The sequence below is a fragment of the Ambystoma mexicanum genome, chromosome 6p (genome assembly GCF_040938575.1).
Source record: "Ambystoma mexicanum isolate Mex_15411 chromosome 6p, UKY_AmexF1_1, whole genome shotgun sequence".
NCBI classification, from domain to species: Eukaryota; Metazoa; Chordata; class Amphibia; order Caudata; family Ambystomatidae; genus Ambystoma; species Ambystoma mexicanum.
In genome coordinates, this window is record NC_090935.1 from 1,380,777,572 (window position 1) to 1,380,802,993 (window position 25,422).

A 25,422-nucleotide genomic window follows, 5' to 3' on the forward strand; every position below is an offset into this window, starting at 1 on the left:
TGGCTCAAAATCATAATTGCACTAATCGAAATGTCTGCTTTGCTTTGCTCAGGGGAACATGGTATGATCAGAGTGATGAAGGTAACATAGTATGCCCTCCTGGTAAATGTTCATTCATTACTGACTGTCTCAGGTATGTAAGAATGGCATGGTTATACATGGACAGTATTTTTTCATGTAAAATCCAAACAAGCTTTAAACTTAAATCCATACTCTAATTTAAATGAGGCAACAGACGTTTTAAATGTTGCATCCCTTATTCTTTTACATGAGACCTGCTTGATCAGTGACGCCATTGATGATGTCATAAGAGATGCGTGTGATATAATCATTGATGTCATCAGTGTGCCTAGGGACACCACAATGGGGGGCTCAGAGTTAAGGTGGAATAGCTTCCAACACCTGTTGACTTTCATGGGTTTTGCTGTATTAAATTGGCCCCTTAGTATCACTTCAACTAAAGATGTTTCACCGAATTTCCATGGCTGTGTATGCCATACTTTAAAAAGTTGGTAAGGCAGAAATAGGATAATGAAAACAAGCATCAGCATCACCCCGTCTCTTGTGTAGCAGAATAGTTTCAAACTGCAAGATAAAAAGTAATATTTCTTTGCAATAGCCATTACCGCGAAACACTAAATCACCCATATTTTACATTAATTTAGGAAGCAAACCAGCCAATTTTTTTTATAATAAAAAGCAGAGATTTCATCCTAAATGTATTTCTAAGTCACTTCCAACAACTCGCATATACTGAGCTTCCTACATCAAATTACTTAACATTGGTCAAGTATTTATTAGTATTGTCTTTACTCTTTTACTCATGAATCGAGATTCAGATATCAACCATCTAGATTTGTGTCTGCTTGCTGCCAGAATCGTGGCGAGAATCGGGATCTTGGGAAAAATAATTGAAATTGTTCTCCCTCCTCACTGTAACAATTTATAAACTAATTCTACACCAACATGTCTTTCATACTCCTGACATGTTCCCTTTATCCACTAATTCTCACAAAGCTATTTTATATTTACATTTAAATACACTGGTCTTATACGTAGATGAAGATCTGCTTCACAAATGCGTCGAGAACATTCGAGATCTTCATGTTTCAATCATGGGCAATGCGTTTCCAATCAAAATAAAAGATGATGGAAACTCTAACTTTTTGGTGCACATGTTCAATGTATTATTATTATTATTATAATTACATTATTATTATTATCATTATTATTGTATTTATTGAGCACAGATGTAGCACTTTACAGAGGTAGACAGCAGTACAGATGCATAGCAGAGCACTTTGCAGTGGTAACAACAGAAGATATGTACAGCGGGGGTAGGATACAGAGTGGCACAGAGCAGGGGTACAGCTGTTTCGAGTGGCAGGGAGGAGAGGGGCAGGCTATTGTCTAGCGAGTCAGGTGTTCTGAGAAGCATTGTGATGGCTTAGGAGTTGATGAGGAGAGATTCATTGAAGAGGTGAGTCTTGAGTTATTTTCTGAATTGTAGGAGTGTCGGGGTGAGTCTGATGCTGGCAGGGAAAAGGTTTCGTAGTCTTGGGGCATAGGCAGGCAGAGAAGGCTTGTTTTCTGGTCCTTTCCTTTTTGTAGTGGTGGATTTCAAGTCTGCACATGTCCTGGCTTCTGGTGGTGCGCTGTCTGCCGGAGATGCTGAGTTTCTCCGCAAAGTAGCCGGGTTATTTGAGCATGACTGCCTTATAGATTATGCAGCAAGACTTGAAGGTGATTCATGCATGCCGTGGGAACCAGTGAAGGTCAATGAGGGCTGGACTGATGCGGTCGTATCTGCATAGACCATTGATAAGGGTCGTGCTGTCGCCTGTAGGAAACTTCTCATGGGCACAAGGGAGGACAACTGGGGGCCTTCGAGGAGTGAATTGCCTCCATCCAGGTGGGATAGGACCAGTGCTTGAACAGTGGATCTTAAGCTGTCTATAGGGAGGAATGACTTGGCTTTCTGCAGTAGAGAGAGCTTATACCAAGCTGTCTGTGTTTTCTTAGCTATGCGTATCTTGAAGGAGGTGTTTGTCAATGTTGAACCCGAGGGGTTTAGCACAGGAGGTGAGCTCAGGTGTGAGGCCCTCAGAGTTCACTGTTGATAGCCAGGTCTATTTAACTGGTTGTTCAGTGTTGTTGGTGACGAGTAGGAATTGGGTCTTGGAGGGGTTGAGCTTCAAGTATACACTGGACTTCCAAGACTGATCAGTGAGAGGCAGGTTTACATGGGCAATACAATAATTCTCCCCAATTCCACATCCTCAAACCATATAATCACTCTAAAAGTAGGGGGAATAGCCATGTCTTGGCTCAAAAAATAATATCTTTGACCCCAAACGTTCACAAATCCACTTCATTTAATCTACCTATGCACACATTTTTTGCAAAATTAACGGAGCAAAACCGATGAAATAAAATATATTATAAAAAACATTGATTGTTCCATAAATTCATCTAAAATACTTATCTTCCCCCAACTAGGATATATTGGGCTAGCCACACCTTTTTATTGTATCATTGTAAAGTATTATTATTGTCTTTTACAGCTCAATCAGATTCATAAACCTAGATTATTATCATGGGGAAATGTAATGTAATTTGACATTTGTATAGCTCCATTGGTATGGCCTCAAAGCGATGTAGGTGAATGCCCTCGGGAACAGCAATCCAAGGCTGGGGAACTTGATCAGAGGAGTTTGGAATGTGTTTGTGAAGTTTGGTCAAAGTGAGGTTGGGTAGGGGTGGCCAAGTCCCTACTAGCTACCCATATCGAGCTGGCAAGTGGATAGGTGCTTTGAAGTTGACAAGAGAGGATGCAAGAGTAGTAGAACTCATTATGTGTCCAGGTAGACCACATTTTTGTTGTGAGTATTAGCTGCATTCTAATGGCAGAGATGCTGTGCGATGTGTCATTGGGAGTGGTGTATGGTTGCAGATGTGTGCGGGTTGGTGGCCTTTCCTTTGGCTATCTTCCATAAGCATGGAGTGTGATGCATACGCTTGTTCTCTGGCTGGCTTCTTGCTTTTGTAGGTGTGGCATGGACTGTCTCCTGTTTTCTGCTGGAGATTCTTAGATTACTCTTACTGTCATTCAGTGATTTCATGGAAGTTCTTTGATGACCCGGCCTACCTGAAGTGGTTTACTAGCTCAAGAGGGAAGTGTTTGTCAAAGTAGTAGGGGGAATAGCCATGTCTTGGCTCAAAAAATAATATCTTTGACCCCAAACGTTCACAAATCCACTTCATTTAAGATACAAACATCCTCTGAGGCATCAAATCTACCATACTCTCACCCCCTTAAATAATGCTAAGCCCGTTTAATAAAAAAAGAATCTCCACATTTTTCACTCACTAATCATAATTTTAAAAATGGTGATTTATCCGAAATGAAAAGCCTTGCATCCAGCAATGCAGCATGGGTTGTACAAAGTAAAAATAAGGGTGCCTGGCGGAGTCCTGATCTACCCAGGAGGGTACGTATGTAAAGCTGGATTATTGCACTTACCGCGAGCCGTGAGAGCAACATGCGTCGTCGGGGGATCTTGTGGTTTTCTGAAATAATCTCTTCTGTTCAGAACCACAGCCTGCTGATTTGTAGGATCTCACATCCTGATTATTTTTGATTATTGTATGGGATGTATACATATATTTTTTGTATTCAGGTGAGTCCTTGCTCACTGCCATATTTTTTTAAAAAACCTACTGGACGGTTTTTAGAACCAAACCACCAAAGGATTTCCTTAATTAAATTTAAACCCACATTATTTCTTGTTTGGTGAAAATGTGCCTAGTTGATTGAGCTGTGTAACTGAGCAAAAATTAAACGTATTCGCCATCGGAAAACCACTGCAAAAATAGAAAAACTCACTTTTTTTGGTTTTTCTTGTGAAAGTTTAAGTGATTTTGCACCATTTTTGCTGTTTTGGGCAGCCTGGGCCTTCCAATTCTTGTAGGAATGTCAAACCGATCAGTTCTACAGCTCAAATGTAATTAGACATAGAATACATCATTTTGGCATTTCCTATGGATGATAGGTTGCACCTTACTTATAGGGCCACTTATGTTGCCCAGTGCAAAAAAAAACATTGAAATTCACTGAAACAAATGTTAATTGAAGTGATGTTGAGGGGCCCATTTAATGTGATAAAACACCTGCAATTCAGCATAGTCAACAATGAGGGCGTTATGCCTGAAACATTTGGAGAGGCCCACCTTGTAGACCCTGAGCTATTAATATATTTTTACTCATCGCCTTATCCAGATCTTTAGTTTCACATTTGTGCGATATCACATTTCACAAAATGTATAAATAAACTGTTGAGAGAGAAGTTCTTTACCTGTGTCTGGTCGGCACCAAGTACACAAATGAGGTATTTTCAAGAAAAAATAAATATTGGGAATGTCTTCTGTGCAAACAGATTGTAATTTGTGTGCATGAATAAGAACAAACATGAAACAACTCCTACTGTTTGAATGTCAGTTTGGTTGAAGAGTGTCAGGTAACCCGCAAAACAAACGAGGATGATGCGCTTTGTGAAGAAATGGCCAGACTCTCACAAGGACTGGTCCTCCCACAATGCAATGCAATGCAGTGTGGTCCCCAGACATGTTGTGCTTCAGAGTGTGTGGGCTTGGTATTCTAAGAAAAGCACTAAAACAAAATGGACCTAATGCACCATTACAAGATGAGTGGGCTGGTAATTGCCCATTCGCGGGTGGCGGTAATGGCGGGCTCCCGATCCCCATTGTTTCAACGGCATTCACAATTTTGAAAAAAGCTTTAGCAAATCAATGCCAAAATATTGCATCTATATGTTTTGTGGTAAAATCCCTTTAATCCGATGACGTCCACGTAGCAGGCTTTTTGCGTGTTCATAGTGTGTTGGTTCACTTAACTTAAAAAATACATTGGAAACACACTGTATTAAAACATTATGTACTGAGCTGATCTCAGTGAAGGGTGTAGATTGGGAATGCATTTGCCTGCTTCTCTCTGTGAAAGTATAGCCCAGTGAGCTTGTGTTTTCTCAGGGGATTAATTAAGTTTTTCAATAGTAAGCACAATCGATAAGAGAGCTTTTTCAGTTATTAAAGAGATGAATGACAAGTGCAGCTGCTGTAACCCCAGCAACTCTCCTTTCATGGGGAACCAGTGTTTATGTGCACATCCGAGCGCAAGAGCAGTGCTAACATTTTTCACAGGTCCCTGTTTGGAATCTGATATGCGGATCAGTTCTGTACGAATTATGCTCTCAAGCTTGTGTGTTGCTTCAAAGGCCACAGATTGCATGGCTCGGTTGGCCTCGATTGCCATGTGGCACATTTAAACGCAATGACCACTAAGCATCAAAGTTATAATACAAATCATTTAGTTAGTCAGACCTCAAGGTGTGTATAGAATGGATTGTGGAATTGAGAGCTTCGATGTGAGAAATAGTGAGATAAATGGAGGCAAGGATTTTCATTCTTCTAGACCAGCTGCCTGTGATTGTGTAACATTGTGTTGACTTCCCAGGCATGCAGCTTGAGACCACATTTTTGTGATGTTAACCTTAATTCCTTTATTTAAATGAATTTGAGTTTTTATCAAATTGCCTGTTTCTTGCCCAGAATTGTGGGATAGGACTGTATAATTAAGGGGGCATTAGATTAAGGGGTCCAACTGACATAGCATCAATATTGTTCTATTTCTCCCACAGGAAACCATCCCCTTTAGGACTAGGGAGGTGAGTGTTTAACACCCCCTAGGGGACAGGGCATGTGGGAACCCACTGGGCATGACCCCAGGTAAGGAGACCCCTAGAAAGGGGTATAAACTACCTTTCCTAGTTCCACAATCTCAATATCTTTGTTGGCTACTTGGGAGTTAAACTATTTGACTTGAAACTTCCTATGAAAATGGCTGGTGTGTTTTCTGACCCCCTGTATGCACAGTACTCTCTGGGAATGAAAGAACAGTGGGAAGTCCATCGCCCTGAGAGAGGGAAGCATAAAGGGTCAATCAGGATTGAAACAGGAGTAAGTGGACATCTGTGGGGCTGGGTAGGTCTGGAACCCTTCCTCTGGGAGGTCAGCAAGGGAAGGGATTGCATATGTCCAGCGTAGTGGACCTGTGTTAGGTGAATTTGTAATGCGCGCATACACCCGAAGGCACCTTGGCACGAGGACTAGGACAGCAACTACAACCAGAGAGAAGGATATTAGCAAAAAGAGTTGTCTTAAGTAGATGACAGAAGGTCAAATGATTCTCAATAAGTTTGAGTTTGAGAAGAAGACTGTTCCACAGTTTACCAGCTGCGACGAAGAAGGCACTGCCACCCACTCTCTGGAGGCGAAACCTTGGAACCACGACCAAACGGTCACTGCCCGAGCAGAGAGTCTGACCGGGAACATAGGGCTGGAACTTGTCCTGAAGAAATTTGTGTCCAACTCGGTGGACCGCCCGGTGAACAATGCACAGGGACTTAAAAGCAATCTGTGGCTGCACTGGGTGCCAGTGTAGATGGCGTAACACCGGCCTGATATGTGAGCCATGCAGGGTTGCAGTAGCAAGTCAAGCAGCCAGGTTCTTGGAGAAGTTGCAGTCGATGAATCTGGCCAATTCACTGGGCCAAATAAAGAGCATTGCAGTAATCAATCCTGCCCGAGAACAATGCCGCTACCACAGGTGGTCAGAGTCGAGCAGGGAGAAAAGGCAGGATCCTACGAAGAACTTTCAGCAGTAAATGACCAGATTGACATACCACACTCACCTGTGCTGCCATAGACAGTGAGGCAGATAAGTAGACCCCCATGTTCTTTACCACAGTCACAAGAGTAGGAAAAACACCCAGTGAAGCAGGACCAAGAATCTGAAAAAGCCAAAGAACACACAACCAGAACCTCTGTCTTGTCCTCGTTGAGTTTAAGCCAACTGGTGCTCATCCAATCCCCATGGCCATCAAGCAGCCACACAAATGGGACGATACACCATCCCGGTCAAGGTCAAGACAGACCAGGATCTGTGTGTCATCTGCATAAGAGTAACACCTAAAGCCATGGGAGAGATAAGAGCAATCAGGGAGCAAATATAGATGTTAAATAACATCACGGACAAGGCAGATCCCTGGGGAACCTCACAGAACAAAGGATGAGAAGCAAAAGGAGGATGGGATACAGACTGGCCACAGTCAGTCAGAAAGGAGGTAAACCAGGCCAACACAGGACCAGATATTCCAAACGCAGCCAGCCAGGAGAGAAGGAGGGGGTGATCGACACTATCAAATACCAATGACAGATCGAGTAAAATCAGGGCCCCAACTCCTCCACTGTCAACCAGCCTGGTGAGATCGTCCATGACCAAGACCATGATAATCTGCATGCCCCTTCCCGGCCGAAAGCCAGACTGAAAGGGGTCGAGCACTACAGAGGACTCCAAGAAAGAAGACAGAAGGGGAGAAATCAGTGCTTCTAGATGCTCCGTAAAATAAGGAAGCAACTAGAGGGTGGAAATTAGACAACATCGAAGCATCCAAGGAAGGCTTCTTAAGTAAAGGAACCACAGTGGCTTGTTTAAGCTCACCAGGGATAAAACCCTGGGTGCATGAAAAATTGACGGCTTGGGTCACCCGTGAAATAATCCTAGGCAGGAGCTCCTGTAAAATGGACAGAGGTACTGGGTCGGATAGTGCTACCGACTTAATACGGGAAATAGCAGCAAGAACAGTCGCCTCGGAAAACACATTAGCGGGTGGACAAATGTCAATAACCCATACCCCAGAATGTGTGCATTCAATATTATCATGGATGGTAGAAATTTTAGAGTGAAAAAAGCCTGAGACTGAGATGGCAAGACTATGGGGAGAAAGCGTGCAGTAGAAGAAAAATATTTGACAACAGAAAAAAGTTCCCTAGACTGGTTAAGAGCGGCTTCAATATGTTAGTGAAAAACACTGTTTCAAAGATTTAATTGATGAATGGTAATTCCTAGATAGAGAAGAAAAAATGGCTGTGTCGGTCAAATTATAAGATAAGCGCCACTTGCACTCAGCTTGGCAAACTCCAAGTTTAGCAATTTTAAGTTCAGCTGAAATCCATGGCTGAGAGGGGCGAGAACAAACTCTTGCAAATGGCTAGCTGTCCTGCTGACAGCCTGGTTGACTTCTCTATCCTGTCTTCATCTCTGTTGAAGTTTGCTGATCAGGTGCAAGCTGATCATCAACAGAGATGAAGACAAGATAGAGAAGTCAACCAGGCTGTCAGCAGGACAGCTAGCCATAATGGCAGATGCAAAGAGATATACATTCACATTATGCCAATTCCTCCTAAGGATAGTGCGCTTAGAGGGAGACAACAAGTGTGTCACAAGAGGCACTGTAAGAGAGACCAGGAAGTGGTCTGTCCAGATCAGTGGAGTAACAGAAAGAACCACCTATCCTGGAACAGCTGAAAAAATAAGATCTAGGATACCACCTAAATGATGAGTGGGTTCAACCACATGTTGTTGCAAACCTAAATCCAGAAAGCTGTCTTAAAACTGTTCAAGAATAGGAGCAAGTGGCAAATGTACTTGAATATTAAGATCCCATAGAACAATTAGGTTAGAATATTTTAGCTGTAATGAAGCGACAAGTTCCATATTAGGATGGAGAAAAGGAGAGCATGACCCAGGAGGGCGATAAACCAGAAAAAGGTGAATCGACTATGAAGCAGATACTGTCACATTTACCATTAATGACTGCATAGCCAGAGCATTTGGAAAAGGAACCAAGTTAAGTTTTAGCACTGATCGAAAAATAATGGCCACCCCACCTCCCGGGTGAACCGCAGCTCTGTCCAGGTGCAAGATGTTAAAACCATCAGGTAGAAACTGTGGGACATGGGAGACAAAGAATCGACCTGACCTGACAGCGGCCAGTGAAATGCTCACAGTCTGGCCCGAATTCGAAATCTGGAGTGCCCAGCTGAGAGAAGCCACGTGGGGCACAGGCTGCCCAACAACCGGCATTGGAGACCCACAGGAAGCATACGCAAAAGGAAGCAAGATGGGAATTCATACCCAAAGGAGGGGTGACAGGAACTGGACCCCAAGGCAGGGTGAGAGAAGTGATACCCCTAAGTGGGGTGAGGGAGACAGGACCCCAAGGAGGTGTGGGAGAAGTGAAAGCTGAAGGTGAGTGATGTAGAGAGGATCCCAAGGTGAGGTGAGATGAACCAGGCCCCAAGGCAGGGTGAGAGACATTACATCCAAAAGGGGGAGAGAGAAGCAAAACTCCAAGGCGGGGTAAGAGAAATCAGACCCTAAGTGGGAGGGGCACCAGACACAAAGGTGGGGGGAGAATAAACAAACCACAAGACAGGGAGGAAACCACAAACTGCCCCTACAGCATGAACACCAGGAATGTTACAGGTTACAACATCCTAAAAAGGGTGAGGACAGACGCCAGGTGTTCCCCAATGGGAAAAGAAGACAAGAAACATTTATGGGATTTGATTAAACTGTAAAGAAGAGAGCAATTGAAGAGACATTGAGCCTTCTTGTTTAGACTGTGCACTATGGCCGAGGAGCCCTGTCGAGAAAGACACAAGGGTGGCTGTCGGAAACAAAACTTACTAGGGTCAAGGGCCTTTGTTTGCCTTATGTGTTTCTTTTATAGTGGCAGGGACAGAACCCAGGTGAGCATAGGATTCTGGACTGATTACTTTATTGTTTTTGTGAAGACATCCTCAAGAACTCCATTGTATAGCTTCTTTATAGAATAGGGCCAATAATCTTACACCTAGGGGCAGCGTAGGATTGTGATTGGTAATCAACGAAAGTAATCTACAATGCCACCTTGTTGCCCCCCCTGATTCTGATCTACCACAATATATTAATCAAAATGTATCTCACAGAATTGCAGTCTGCAGCCAGTACATTAGGTTGATGAAATCACTGAAGTTGATGCACCAATCCATGGAATAACTCAGAATGCGTCCATGATCACAGATGTTTGTGAAGCTGCATTAGTAAGTGTAATTAGATTGTCCCTGTTGCATAGTCTCATAAGAGTATAAATGTTCTGATTGCAATTGGCATTTGCGGAATTCTAGGTTGAAAAATATTGGGTTTCATAGTCGAGAAAAATCATTCTGGTGGATTGTTGATTTGATTACGGTTACTGATTGACATACCCATTAAATCAGATCTGTGATCAGATATGCAATCCAGCCATGATGCGACAGGATTTCAGGGCTATTCTGGAATTGATTTTTGATCATGCACTCACTACATATTCAATGCAGGGGAAATGGCTGATTATGCAAATTCAGTCATGGAAAGATGAAATGAAGAATATTCTTGAAAAAGTTGGAACAGATATTGGAGTGTCATGAGGCTTGGTGGAGGAAGCATTAAGAAAAACTCTACTGATTTATTTTGAACGTGTCTGCCTGTTTTATTTCCACTGTAACATGGTGAAGACAGGTTGCCTAAAAACATACTTGATTTGCATCAATTTATAGAAATATCCTAAAAAGCTTCAGCAGAATTAATACTCATGTACCAAAATGATGATCAGCATAATTGTGAGATAAAACAATTGAATTATTCTCTGGGTGACAAGCAAGTGACCCAGAGACAATACCACAACTTTTACTGGAGGCAATACTAAATGAAAGTGTACAGAGAAGCATAACAATGAATACAGAGAGAATGTTTATTGCATTTGACATTCATAGTCAATGTGTACAGACACATGATAAGTTAAGGCCCAGCATACCTGATCAAGCCACTTATACCAATGGCTTATTAGATGATATGATTCATATAAAAATACAATTGAAAGTAAGGAGTGTGATAATTGTATTATGCTCCACTGTAGAACAAGGATGAGTAGGGGTAAAATTGTCAACTCAGCCTCACTGCTACAAACCAAAACACAATGTAATCAAAAAGGTAAAAGAAGAGGGACAGTTATATACCTCCTTCACCTTTTGAGTTAACCTGGGCTGAGGGAAGGCTATACCCTCAAGAGTGGTGTGAAGACGAACCAATAGTGATGGAGAAGACATCTTGAAGTAGATACAGACAACTCAATTCACGTTTTGGGCTATAGACATTTATTCAATAAAAAGCAGGTTGAAAAAGGCCTAACTTGCCTTGCTAAGGTGGAATTTCCCTACCTAAATAAACTAAAGAAAGTCTGCAGCAGGAAGTCCAAAGTAAAAGCCTGTCTGTGTCCAAAACCTAAGCTTGCCTCACAGCTATTTGCATGCAATGGGTAGGCATGTCAGCATCAAAACAAGTGTTAAAATCGAAATTCAGAGCTTCTTCCAGCTCGTAGTTTGGAAAGGGCTTTCCCTTCCCCAAGGTTCAAGATCATTCACAATGCAAAAGGGGTTCCCTTCCCCAAGCTTCAAGATAGTGCACAACGCAAAGGTGGTCCCTTCTCCATTCTTTCAAATCTTTCAGCTTTTCCACAGCACAGTTCTTTGTGATACTTTCCAGCTCCCCTGGTTTGGTTAACTTTCACCAATGTCACAAAGTACAGCTCCTTAACTTGAGTTCACCAAATTTCCTTTACATTCAATTACAAGCTTCTTTGCAGGTATTTTAAGTGGCTTTCACATAAGTAGGTGTCCGCAGTCTAGGCACAGTTTTCGGAACACATGGTCCACGCATTACAGGTCACGCAACTGACACACCTGTCTTGTCTGTTCTTCCTTGAATACACGTTGCCTCTGTTTCAGCTCTACAGTGATACTTAGTTTATTCCCATTTCACATCCTCCTGATGTTTTACCATTGTTTGTTTTGCACTTTCATATCTTTCTAAGCTAATGCTTCTTCTCTCAATTTACACAGTTCCTTTATAGCATAGGAGTAACCCAAAACTACTTTTATTTAGATCAGTTTTCAACAGTACTTGCTTTCATTCAAATGGGTATTCAAAAGGTGCTTATTTTCATGCTTTCATTTTCTTACTCTTGGCAAGGTTTACAACCTCCTCTTGGCACTTTCATAAAGCTTGCTTAAACTCACATTTTCATGTAATTCACCCTGGAGCTTTGCTCAGCTCCTGGTTAGCCTATTTCTTCATCTATTTTACAGTTCAGTATTCACAAAACCATTCACTCAATTTTCTTAGAATTTTCATGTCATCATGATTATCAAAAGTATCAGTAATTTGACTGAGTTCAAACTTGACCGGCATTCATATCGCCCTACAGTCTCTCGATCACTCGCGAGTGACCTGAACTGCAGCAACCACGCGGTCTACACCTCAGCATCCCTGAGGTAAGCTGTATCCAAATGCTCTTCTCTGTGATGGCAGGCTCGCTGTGGCAGTCGCTTCTCCCGGCTCAGCGTGCCTCTCCTCCAGGATCTCCACCACCTCTCCTGTACGGAAAGTGAGTCTCTCTGACTTCGGGACGTATGCAGACCTGCTCTTCTACCAGAGACATACCAAATTCTCCCGCCATAATCAGCTTCCACTGCAATGACTTTGCAACTCGTCGGTGCTTCGGGCACACATCTCTCTGGCTTCACCTACAGCATATCCTGCAAGCGTTACACTGATGATTCTCTTCTCCTCACCCAGGCAGGCCACTTATACCGTCCCTATGGCTTCAGGTGTAGGCAATTTTCATTCATTACATAATGATCTTGGTACTCGGCATCCCTCTTCCTCGCCCCAGTACCAGAGTGGTATTTATTAGGGAAAGATCTTCCATAAAACCATGGAAGGGATTGACAACAGCCTATGAAGGGATGGGAAATAGTGGACTCATTGTGAAATGGGAAAGGGGGATACTTGTTCTCACCCAAGTGTGCCTCATCCCCACTCCCCAAGTCTCCTCCACCCAGGTGATCCTCTCTCGCATATCCACCTCAGGGTGAGAATCTATTAGTTACGTTCTTGTCTGGACACCTGGGAGGAGGATAATTTGGGGAAAGAAGTGAGGACATCCTCAGATTCTTCACATGACCAAAACAACACAGTATCACAGTACAAAATAAAGGGATTGTCTGATCAAGGTTCTATAAAAAAATACATATACTTTAATCAAACAAACCATCTGCACATAGAATGAATTGAAATTACTATACAAAACCCACCCGAAAGAAGAACAAAGAATATACGACAGGCTTGAGAAAGTAGCACTGGGAGTGTGATAATGTGCTAACCACAAAAAGTATATCTTGTTGAAAACAGGAGCAATCATGACCTAACCCGTCTCTAGGGTCCAAGTGGCCCGAGGGGGCAGTTCAGAGTCAACAGTACATGGATTCAGTTCAGTTCAGATGCGATCTGATTAGGCTCAGTTAGAGTACGTAGGATTGTGGAGGCCCCTGCAGCAAGCAAGTGTCAAGTAGGGGTGGACAGCGGCTCTCAAAGATGCAGATTGGAGCAATCGCAGGAACGCTTCACAGTTGGCCAGTCCGAGTCGGGATTTTGTCACTGGGAGGGGTCGATGAGTGATGTGCAAGGAGTTAGAGTGTGCAGGTGACGGTTGTCGAAATGTCGATTTTAGGTGTGTTGATATGAGATCAAGGAGACTGTAGTTCAAGGGCTATCTGGGCCAAGCTGTGGTTGTAACCCCCGGTTAGACAAAGTGTGTAACTTTCCAGTGTTTTGCTTCAGGTCCTGGCATTGAGCAGTCATGTCTGGCATACCAGTTGATGAGCTTTGGCTGGGACATGATGCAGTGTCAAGCCGGAGGAGGGTGCAAGCAATGTTCAATATGGTGGAGGAGGGTAGCAACCAGCACCAATGAATTTCCTCTTGTTCCATGAAGAAAATGATTTGATGCAGTGAACAAAGATCATCGGCTGGTCTGGTCCTCTGATTGCTGTGAGGCACACTCAAGGGGACTCGATAGGCTGGTTCTGTTCAGGGTCTGCTCTACCAGCTCAGGAGACTCAGGTGCAGAGTGGTAGGTCCTGATCCACAGCAGATGTTACTCGAGAAAAGCCCTGGGAGTGATAGGGGACAGATCTTCCTTCTATCTTGGATGTTTCTTTCTCTACCTCAGGCTGAGGGCTTTAGAGCGTGCAACTCTCCCACAGGAAGTCCAATGAGATTTTTTTCAAAATGAATCTGCGGACATAAAGGATCCAAGAGGAGAAAGAGAAAGAGAGAGAGAGAGAGAGAGAGAGAGAGAGAGAGAGAGAGTGTGAGAGTGAGAATCAAGATGGTGGACGCATCCAACCCTTGACCACAGCCTCCTGCCTATCATACCCCTGCCTATTACCTTCTCACTGAGACCAAAGGCCTTTAGATGCAGCATCCTGCTCTGAGACTACTCATTTTGAATGGGTGTGCTCTCTTGGTGCCTGAATCCAGGACAGATAACCCCTGTACGGCTGTCTATGGCAGAGGGTGCTACCTGTCCTCATAAAGACATTAAAGATGAGGCCCAGACCTCCAGGATCGTGTCATGCCATTTGGTGGGCTAAAACCGGCTGACAAGAATACACATCACCTTCCACAGAGGAGCTATATCACAGGAGCTGACACATGTGTAATAACAATTGGAATGTGGTGGTTGTGATCATAAGTAGCAACATGACTATGACTAAATGTAGAAATTGCTTTTATTTAGAGATTACCCTACCACAATCATGGGTGTCTTAAGATCATCATCACTTTGGGTAAAGGGGGGCACATCTTAAATGCCACCTCATCGCGGAAGTGACTTGCTTGTCTGTGCAGCTGTCAAGTGAGCATCTTGTGACCTTTGAAACCTGCTCTGTGGCACAAGCAGAGCAGATACCACGGTTAAGTCTAGTGACATGGTAGGGCACATGTGCACTGTGTCTTTGGCATGGTGTCCATGGAAAAGCGGAATCTAGTTGGCAGACTACCCCTTTTTGAGATGGTACTACTCCAATAAAACAACCTCTTAAAGAAAAGGAATCTGTGTAAAATGGTAACTGCAGATGTTTGAATAGAAGGATGAAGGTTTGTGTAATATTTAAAATAAAATTAAAATGACATTTGTAGTAATACAAATGGAATTCAGTGAGTAGATGAAAGTAGGAAATAGGAATCCAAAGGAAATATGTCAAATGAAATCATCATTACTATGCCACACTAAACAAGCCTTTTTACCACTCTATTCTAGTAACTAACTGCATATTCCTTCCAGCCTCCCGGACCAAAAGCAAGAAAAGGAAAGGGGCCAGAGGAAAGCGTGTCAACCGTGTATTCCAGCAAACAACATAAGGTGGAGAGCTGCGTACCCTTAACCAAAGAAAAGGATTTCCAAAAAGGAAGCCACAGTGTTGACGGTCAGGAATATCAGACCAAAGCAAGTGAGAAGAAGACATGGATATGACTGTTCTATTGGAGAGCAGTTTTGCATCACTATCTGGAAATAAAAGTTTATTCTGTCCAAAAATAAAACACCCCCTCCTGCTCAGCCTTTCCCCTGGAGGCTTCGGTCAAGCGTATAGGGGAAATCTGTGGGGAGAATTAAAAGCAAATGAAGACTGCTTGAATTCAGAGAAGTGCTGAAAAGTTGACTGCTTCAAGTGTGGCATGTATGATTCATGTATTTGGAAACATATTGTGCTACAGAAGAAGAGAAGAGGTGACGCTTTTGTGATAGACTGCACCTAACACACGACATGGAGACTGCCTCAATGTAAAGGTAGAGGCACCAAAATAATGTGTTGAAGAATTTATGACAATGTATTAATTTATTAAAATAGTAAAAAGCAGCGCAATAAAATTATTTTAGTACAATACATCTCGAGTATTCTCCTTCTATACAAGTACATATGGAAGCTCCAGTTTAAAGAAAAAAAAAACAATTCAATGTCCTAAAATGTTAACAATAATTTCTATCTTCCCCCAGAACTTTGTAAAATAATAAATTAATCCCACATCATTCCCCTCTAAATATTTAACGCATATACCCGACATAATGTCAGGGGTAACATCCAAACCACAAGCTAGTGAAGTAGATCTTCTAACAATATTCAGGTCTTCACATTTGCTCATCAGATGTTTAGCAACTTGTATCTCCGACTCACTGCACAGGTGAAACTCGCATGGTAGTCCCATCCGTCTTCCAATTACTTCAAGGGTGGAAATCAGATTAAATGTAAGACTATGTTTCAATTACTGGGATATGAGTAAAATAATCCCCAACCTTTGAGGCCCACAAATAGCAATCGACATATTCTGCAGGTAAGGAATTGGTCACCAAATTAGTCAAGACTTGCTCCAATCCTTTGCAGAAATCATTGTTTTATGTCTAATATTAACCTTAAGAAAAGGCTATTCAATGGGTACCATACCAAATCTATTGAAACAACTTGCTAATTCCTTAGGTTTCATATACATGGTAACATCCCCACATTACAAGGCAGTAGACTCAGTTATCTGCCCATTAAGGTACAGTAGTGAAATACAATCCGCATGTAACACTTTCAAGTTCAAATTCAATTTATTAGTTTTCAGTACACTAAGAACAGAGCTGAACCGGGCTTCTAAAAGTATAAACTTAATGGGGGTAATGATAGGTAATTTAAAAGGGGATTTCAAACATTATTTCTGAATTAATGCCAATGTATCTGACTGTTTATTTTTCTTACCTTACACCTCTGCTCCATATAACATCACTGTTCTTATTTTTATTCTATAGAAATTGTAAAGTGCAACCAACGAATAACCTGCCTATTATTTCACAAAACATATCAGCCCCTATTAAGTTGACATACTTTAACCTCCAAATTACTGATGTGAGTATCGGAACTTAATCAGGGGTCAACGGGGAAGCCTAGATAATTGTAAAACCATACCTGTCCCTCAAGACGATCATTACGTTTTGACATCAGCTTTTGCTTTTCTTTAGCATTTGTACTGAAGACCATGGCTTTGGTCTTGGTGATATTAATAACAAGACCATTCATGAAGGCATGTTGCTTTGGATTTTCTTAAGTATGTTGTTGACATTGAGGTCTATAATCTAAAAGAACCAAGTCATCAGAATATACAAGCCAATGGATCTGATCTGGGCCTAGTCGAGGAGGGCATGGTTTATCTGTGATAAGAGGCTCCGCTAAATCAGGTAGATATAAGTAAAGTAAAAGAGGGGCAAGAATGCAACCCTCTTTGAGCCCAATACGTGTTTCAATAAAGCTAGTAGTGACTCCTGTATTAGAGAGTCTAACTCTGACGTTGGTCTCGGAATGTAACACAACCAACATCCTGAGCAGCCCCAAAAGTATCCCCCAATTGTACAACTTTGGACACAATCATTCCCATTACACAATGTTGCATGCTGCACTGAAATCAAATAAAACAGCATAATACTGTTTCCTCATGAACCAAGAGTATTCAATCAAGTCCGCCAAAGAAGATTAGTCAAGGTACCTGCCCCCTTAATAAAACCTTTCTGTAGACATGGAATAAGATTAGCTGCACTGGCCCACTTAGCTCATTATTGGAGTAACACTCTAGCAAACAGCTTAGCTTGCACATTCAACACTGCTAAGAGCCTGAGGTTTTTAGCCTCGCCTTATGAAACCTTCTTATGACCAGGTACAATAAGGCATTCATGCCAAGTAGCGGGAATAGTATTGGAATAACTAATAGTCTTAAAACAAATAAAAAGTCAACTCCCCACCAATATGGATTCTATTTTAAAAAGAAATTGCATACCCTGTCAGGAGCACAGGAATGTTTTAATGTACAGATATAATTCATCATGTCAGCCGGTGACAAGTTAAAAGCCCATCTTGCATTTGATAAACCCACGTCAAGAGTGGCCATAGGCATACTAATAATGTTATCTCTAATAAATGCTTCCCTGTCCCCCTATGAGACATTGGAAAGTATTGACGTTTGAGTAATGGGAGGGCACAGCAAATTGCCTAGGATTATTGTTTTATTACTGCCCGAGTCAAGGCTTGCCATCCCTCTATTTTATGTTTTCGCAAGTGGTGCTTCAACCAAACACAATACCAATGTTTCCTTATTTTTAGAGATTGGGTTACCATAATTCCAGAATAAGGAAAAATAAAAGGAGCGTATGTTATATTGCCATTGAATTCCCGAGAATGTCTACAAGTGTCAATATAACTCCGTGGGATCTATAGTCGAGAGGAGCTGGTTAGCTAGCGTCAAATTCAGCCTGATTTTACGCTGACATCAAGTTGACCCAGATTTCAAACTGGTCCCTGCCTCTGGGGAATTCTCCAAAAGGCAAAAGGGGAGAATGCTAGAAAAATACAGTGGTGACTGTCAATTTCTGAACTTCAGTGGTGCAAATATATACTCTAAATATGCAGGTGTGATCAAGCGCAGCAAGGGAGCCCCAAACAAACAAAATGGGTTTGTGGAGGTACTCCACCACAGAACATTTTTAAAGTGATGGGTAAAATGGTGCATTTTACAGTACTTTCTGTGAACCTTGGGCAAACAGTCGCACAGTTTGAAATCTGTTTTGTATGGTACCGAATGAAAAAGCACAATAGATGCAAGTCACCAACAATGCCCAGGACCCTTTTCCAATGCATTTTCATGATGCCTTTGCTCACAACATATGCAAGTGTATAACACATTTGAATGCTGGCTGTGCCCATACATGTCTATGCAGACTGCACCAATATATGTCAGTATTTCCATATACTCTGGGGTCTTCAACCTATACTTCTCCAGATGTCTTGGACTACAACTCCCATTAACCCTTGCCATTGACTATGCTGGATAGGACTGATGGGAGTTGGAGTTCAGAACATCTATAGAGCCAAAGGTTGCAGACCCCGGATATAAGGCCTCACCGCCAGCAGGAATGCCATGAAAAATGTATTTCCAGACTGGCTACACAAACATAGGCCAGTGTACCACATAATCACACTTATATTTGCTTTTACCCTTTATTCCAAGTACAAAAATGACATTCCACAGACAGAATATATGGCTAGACTGGAGCAACCATTGTAATACAGTTCAGACACATAATAACTCTCATTGTGTTTTGAATTAGCCTTGATGTCATGTACAAAGTAACAAATGCCCTGCCGCATTAATAGAGCACACACACACTGACACCATCAATGTAGGACAGTCTAGCCAAGAAATAACACTTATCATGTCTGGTTTACCCTTGATGCCAAGTAAAAACTGCCATGTCATAGTAAGAAAGCATATGGAGATTGGCACCACTAATGGAGGCCAATCTAGACACTTAATAACAATGTTTATGTTTTCTTTACCATTGATGCAAAGTAAAGAAAATGGCCATGCCACATTAAGAAAGTAAATACAGACTGCCACTGCTAATGTAGGCCAGTCTAGTCACACAATTATACTTAACACATTTGTTTTCCCCTTGACGCCAAGTAAAACATGTTAAAGCACACTAATAAAGACAATTTAGACTGTCACTACTAATGTTGGCCAGTATAGCCACATAATTGCATGTATCATATTTGCTTTACCCTTGATGTCAAGTAAAAAAAAAGCCATATTACTGTCATATGGTGAGCGGCGCCAGAAATGTGGGCTAGTATAGCCACATAACAACAGTTATCATATTCGCTTTACCTTGCATTCCAAGTAAAAAAAAAGTCATGCCATGTTAAGAAAGCAAACGCAATCTGACACAACCAATGTAGACTAGTCTATTCACATGACAACAAATATTCATGTTTGCTGCACCCTTGATGCCAACTACAGAAATGCCAAACCACATTAAGAAAGGAAATGCAGACTGGCACTAATAATGAAAACAAGACTAATCATGTAATAACACTTATCGTGTTTGCTTTACCCTTGGTTGCACTGGCAGATTGGAAGTAGGAATAGACTGGTATGCCACATGCATACAGTGCGGCATACATCTAGGATGGCTGAAATCTAGATCTTTTGGTGGGGAACGTTTATGCACACACTTTGACGAAGTAACTGCCACAGGTATATGACAGCCAATGGGGCATCCTACCCTAATGAAATCACAGTGGAGGAAAGCAACCTAATTGCTATAACTTGCTGTCATCGCTTTCTGTCCACGCCTGTCAGCTTCTCTGATTTCTTACTGCCTTGACCTCCTTCCCTGATTCCCTCATTCAACTCTTTTCAAAGATATGAAGAATGATAATGATTTTTTTAAATAGATGTTAGTACTACCGATTTGAACTAGATAAACCAAGAGAAAACTCTTGGTACAGTGTGCTCCCCTTAAGGTCTATGACTTTAAATCTAGATTACTAAGTAATGTGAGTTATATAAACACAATCATTTCATGTTTGTAAACCATCTCGTGATTCCATTTTTTTATTTAAAAAAAGAAAAGTGCAAATAAACGTGGAAACCAGATCCACATCTATTAAGCACATAATGAAACCAATGCATTTCGGACAATAGTCGGCCCTCACGGCCAAATCTGTAAAAATATGCACCAAACGAAAAAGAGAGAAAAACAGCCATTAATACATGATGACATAACAGTCAGTGCATGTACCTTATTCAGTAACCACACAAAAATAAACTGCCTGTATCCAATTGCACTTGTATTCAAATCACCAACAAGTACACAAAATAAAATAATGAAACCTGAAATGTAAACAAATGCAAAAATATCTAATTAATATATGTGTTAAAAACTTGTTGTGCACACAATATTTTTGGCAGGGTAATAGCCGGTTGTCCAGTAGCTTAAACCCAAGCAAGCTACAAAGTACAAGTAGTCAAGGAAAGAACAGAGGAGAACAAGAAAAACAAATGGGTGGTGAGTATGTTGACAAATCATATTCAGACATAAATAAAATGAAATTAAAATATCCCTCTGCTTGACAATTTAATGTGATCCTGTGTGAGCATCAGCCTGTGGCATGTTGCCAGTTATAAATCCTGCATTCCAACTACCGTTTTTAGTAGTGAGGAGCCCAGCAAATGAGCATGCCGTGGTGATGTCATCGTATGACATAATTACATATCGTCACAACGTTATAAACTGGGCGCAGGAGCCAGAAAAAATAAAAAAAGATGCAACATATGCCAAAAACAACGTAATGTTCATAACTAGCTATTATAAGAGTATGTATAGGACTTACAAGAAGGTTCATATGTTGTACATCTTACCATGCTGGAGTTGAACAACTAGGTAACAAAAGTGGAAATAGACTCATGAGAATAATAGGCAAAAAAATAAGAAAAACAACAACAGGTTGTAAGAATGATACAAAGCACAGCAGCGTGCAAAACCTCTCAAGTTATAACAGAACCGCAAAGAGCTGTTTTATGAAAGGACGTATTAGATGGTGAACCAGTAGAACAGCATATCACAAAGATTTATAGAAAGCTGAAAATATAAAGAAATCACGCAAAATTCAATTCATCACTCATTCACCCTGGTGTTAAAGCGTCGAGTCTATCAGTCGAGAAGGGTGCTCTTCTGTTCAAGAAGTTCTTCATGTCTCCATGTCTCCTCGCGGTGATGACCACAACAATCTAACAATCAGAAACGCTATCTGGGTGATCTGATGCTTGTATTTGTCAAAGCTATGGGCCACAGCTGAGTTTTGATTCTTGGTGCAAATGTTCGAATGGTGTTCTACCTGTATTTCACTGGTGTAGATGATTGTCTGATGTAATAAATGCTACAAGGGCATTTTATTGCATACATTATGTTTGCCGTATCACAGGTAGCATCAGTTATATCTTCTACCCACATTGAGGGTGATATATCATATCTCCCTTTGTCACGTAGCAACAATTACAGCACTCTAGACAGGGAAACGTGCCAACTCTGTTTGATTTTTTAACTCCACATTTTGTGGGATCTGTTACCACTGATGTGTCCCTTAAGTTATGGCCCCTGGTATAGAAAAACAGTGGAAAGTCAGGAAATATGTTTTTAAAACTGTTTTCACTTTCACGAATCTCTCATCTCTTCCTAATACAATTTGCAATTGTGCTGCTCTGTACAGAATATCTGGTCACAAAAAACAATGGTTTTTTTGGTTACTGTTTAGTAATGATTCCCGGCGTACGATATATACCTTTGTCATAGCTGTTTTGATTTTTTCTGAAGAATAACCTTTATCCTCAAATCTTTGGGCCATTCAACTAAGTTCTGTTTTACATTTTTCATTGTCATGGATGATTCTCTATATAGTTGGCTATAAGGAAGGTGATTGATAAGACTTGGAGAATGAAAACTCAACCTGTGTAGTAAGTAATTTTTATATGTAGGCTTTTTGAAAATAGATGTCATATATCAGTGGGGAGAATCTCAACATCTAAACAATGAACCCCTGGATTTGCTACTTCTGAAGTGAATTGAATATTCTGATCTATGTTGTTGAGATAGTCGAAAGGTTCTTCAAATCAATGAGAGAGCCATTCCAAATACTCAACATATATATGCACCTCCACCAGAATACCGCACGTGTGTGCCAAACAGGATGACTGAGCACATAGTTTCAGATTTTAACATGAAACAATTGGCATACGCCGGACCCACGGTGGCTCCCATCAATGTCCCTGATACCTGTAAATAGAATGGTTTCTCATATCTACATTATAAGCTCTGAGAGATGAAGGTCAATAGTGTAAGGATAAACTGTTTAGATGCCCCTATGGCAGTGTCTTGCTGTAATATTATCCATTTGACTGCTTCAATTATTAGGTCATAGAGGATAGAAGTGTAAAGCTATTGACATCTATTGTAAATAGTATGCTATTAGCCTGTATGGTTTGTCCACTAAGAATGTTAAGAAAGTGGGTGGTGCCTATAATATATTTAGATGATATTTGTATAATCTATTGAAACAAAAAAACGCAATTTAAGCTTGCGAGTAAACTGGAACTGTATGTAGGAACATAATTGAGTGCCTTATGTAACACAGCAATTGTTGCTTTAGACAATTGTCTCTGAGACAGGTGTATAACTAGGTATTACAGATTTGCACATTTGTGCTGGTGTCCATTGTAGGTGACACAAATACCAAAACATTGATTTTTCTTTTTGTAAACCTCAGATTGAAAGACACAGACCTCGTTGGCCATCATGGAATGAGCATATGTACAAAGAGCTTGAAGGCAGTATTTTGATGGTATCCTCAGATCTCTGCAGGACCACGTGCATAGGGTGATTTACAAAACATTTTTTAATTATGGGATTTTCCTTTTGAAAAAAGCTTTTGTAAATCAGTCTGATAGTGTCTATCTGTACCCCATGAGACAAACCTAATTGGCAATAGTCCATGTTTTCTGTTGAGTCACAAGCAATACATTGCATGTGAAGTAACTTCAGAGAAAGAAATGCTGATTCTGGCTCAACTAATGTTGACAAACTACTGTTCACTTATCTCACCTAACATCGATTAAGATTCTCATGTCTCTTAAAATGTGCAATAATGTAGCTCTAAAATGTAACCTATCAGGTTTAAGATGGTCTGTAACTCTGGGCATTTTAGCTCCTTTCGTTTTGCATTCTGGTACAATGGTTGCACTTTTATGTTCTGTGACAAATATTAGGATATCGTCCCTTCTGTCCTAGGGTCAAACCTCCTCATGAGGCCAGGGGGAGGGAGGCCGCTAAACAATAGAGGAAGCTAACTGAAGAGAATGCAGTATCCCCACCAATAACCTGTCCTTAGACCTCCTACCTACAACCCTAACAACAACCACTTCCCTGTTAGGGTCACACGTTATGGTCATATCACTTTCTCAGTACTGTGACGAAGAAGAACTCTATTGACTACCAAGGGAACAGTAAAATCAGTAATGTGATGAGAGAGAAGTGCAGAAGCATGAAGATTATTGGTGGGGCCACATTGAGCAGACTAGTGGTTACCGACTTCCTTTGTTCCAACAGTAGTTGACATAGAGGAGGAAACCGTGCCTGGAGGAGCGAGGACCAGGAAAACTGTGTTCTGATGAGAAGGGGCTGTGTACCAGTTTGCCTAACAGAGAGAGGGTGAACCTTTGCGAGCTGGCGAAGTAGTGAGCTGGAAAAAGCTGGAGAGTTCCTTAGTGGTGGAACCAAGGTCAACCCCTCCCTCAAAGAACAAGTAACAGGTAAGCTGTACTGTGTGAGAAGGGGTTGAAGGCCAGTTTGCCTACAAGAAAGACAGGGAAATGCTGAAGAGCTGCCACAGACCCTGTACCCTGTTAGAGATACAGAGAACAGGAGAAGAGCCCCAAAGGCAGCTGCAAGAGACCAGTGAGCAACCAGAGGAGGGTTGGAGGACCGGAAAGGCTGTTGAGGACCATGAGAGACAAAAGCCCTCATTACAACCCAGGCGTTAAGGGGTTAATGGCGCTGTAAAAGGTGGCGGCGCCGTTAAACCCTTAAAGGATAGTTCCGGGACTTTTTTTTTATTGTCCCTACGGTTCGGCCATGTGTTTTTAAGCATAAATCGGTAGATCGTAGAAAACTTTCCTATGGACCTTACCCGACTTTTCGTCCATTAACGCACTCGAAATCAGCTGCCATTTTGTGACAATCCTATCACTTTCCGCATCGCCCTGGCTGACCTGCTTTTGCGGCACTAAATCAAATCCCTCGCCCCTGAGCCTGACATCAGCAGACGCGTACCGCCCATTTCCCAACGCCAAAGCACGTTTCGTGTCAACAATCGCTGCGCCTCAGCTAATGAAGTGTCGCCATAGAAATGGCAGGACGCCTCTTTCCTCAATAAGTATAAACACACCGTTTCACAACACACAGAAGCCGATTTCCGATTCCATTCCTCTCTCTGTGTTACTTTGAGTATTCTGTCACTCGTTTCTGTGCTCTGGCCAGCTACCTTCGCCGCTTCTAGGCCTTGTGAACACCTGTACCATCTCTGTAAATTATTTTACCTTCTTTACCACACAATGGCTACAATAATGCCGTATATGTACGAGCCCGAGTACACCGAGGAGGAACTACTGGAAAGGCAAGCACGCGAAAACGATGGGGATTCGGACGGCAGTTGGGAGGACCAGTCAACGGATGAAGAGCCTGGACCATGTCGCATGGACGGCGTCTCCACCTGGTGCACATGCAATCGGTGCGAGCTAATGCCAACTGAGGAGGAGAACTGCTGCTGCCGTGAAAATTCCGGGTGCTTGGCCTACATTTCGGAAGGCGAGCCAAGTCCGCAATGCATCACCGAGCTGCCAGAGTTCGGGGAAGCCTGCCTCTCACGGACTGTGTTGAGGATGATGATGGTGCTTATGCACGAACTTCGCGGCACTGTTCGTCCGCGTAATCCGAGTAACGAGTAAGTATACTCTGGTTGTGATGTCAGTGATGCCACTACTATTTCATGGTCGTCTCCCACATATAAAATTACATCTACATATTATTCGAACGCATGTAAATTGGTTCCATTGCATCTTTCTTTTTCACAGGTGGTACAGGCTGGTGGCCTATCGTTGCTTCACTTGGTGGCTTCACGGGAGGCTTGGACACCGCGTTCAGAGAGTAATACCTGCCT

At 41.9% G+C, this 25,422-nt stretch overlaps 1 protein-coding gene across 2 annotated transcripts in view; it reads right to left on the reverse strand.

The window, feature by feature from the left end:
- Positions 1-25,422, reverse strand: part of LOC138510440 (phospholipid-transporting ATPase ABCA1-like) — a 2,356,352-nt gene that overhangs the window by 2,220,194 nt on the left and 110,736 nt on the right. The window lies entirely within an intron of this gene.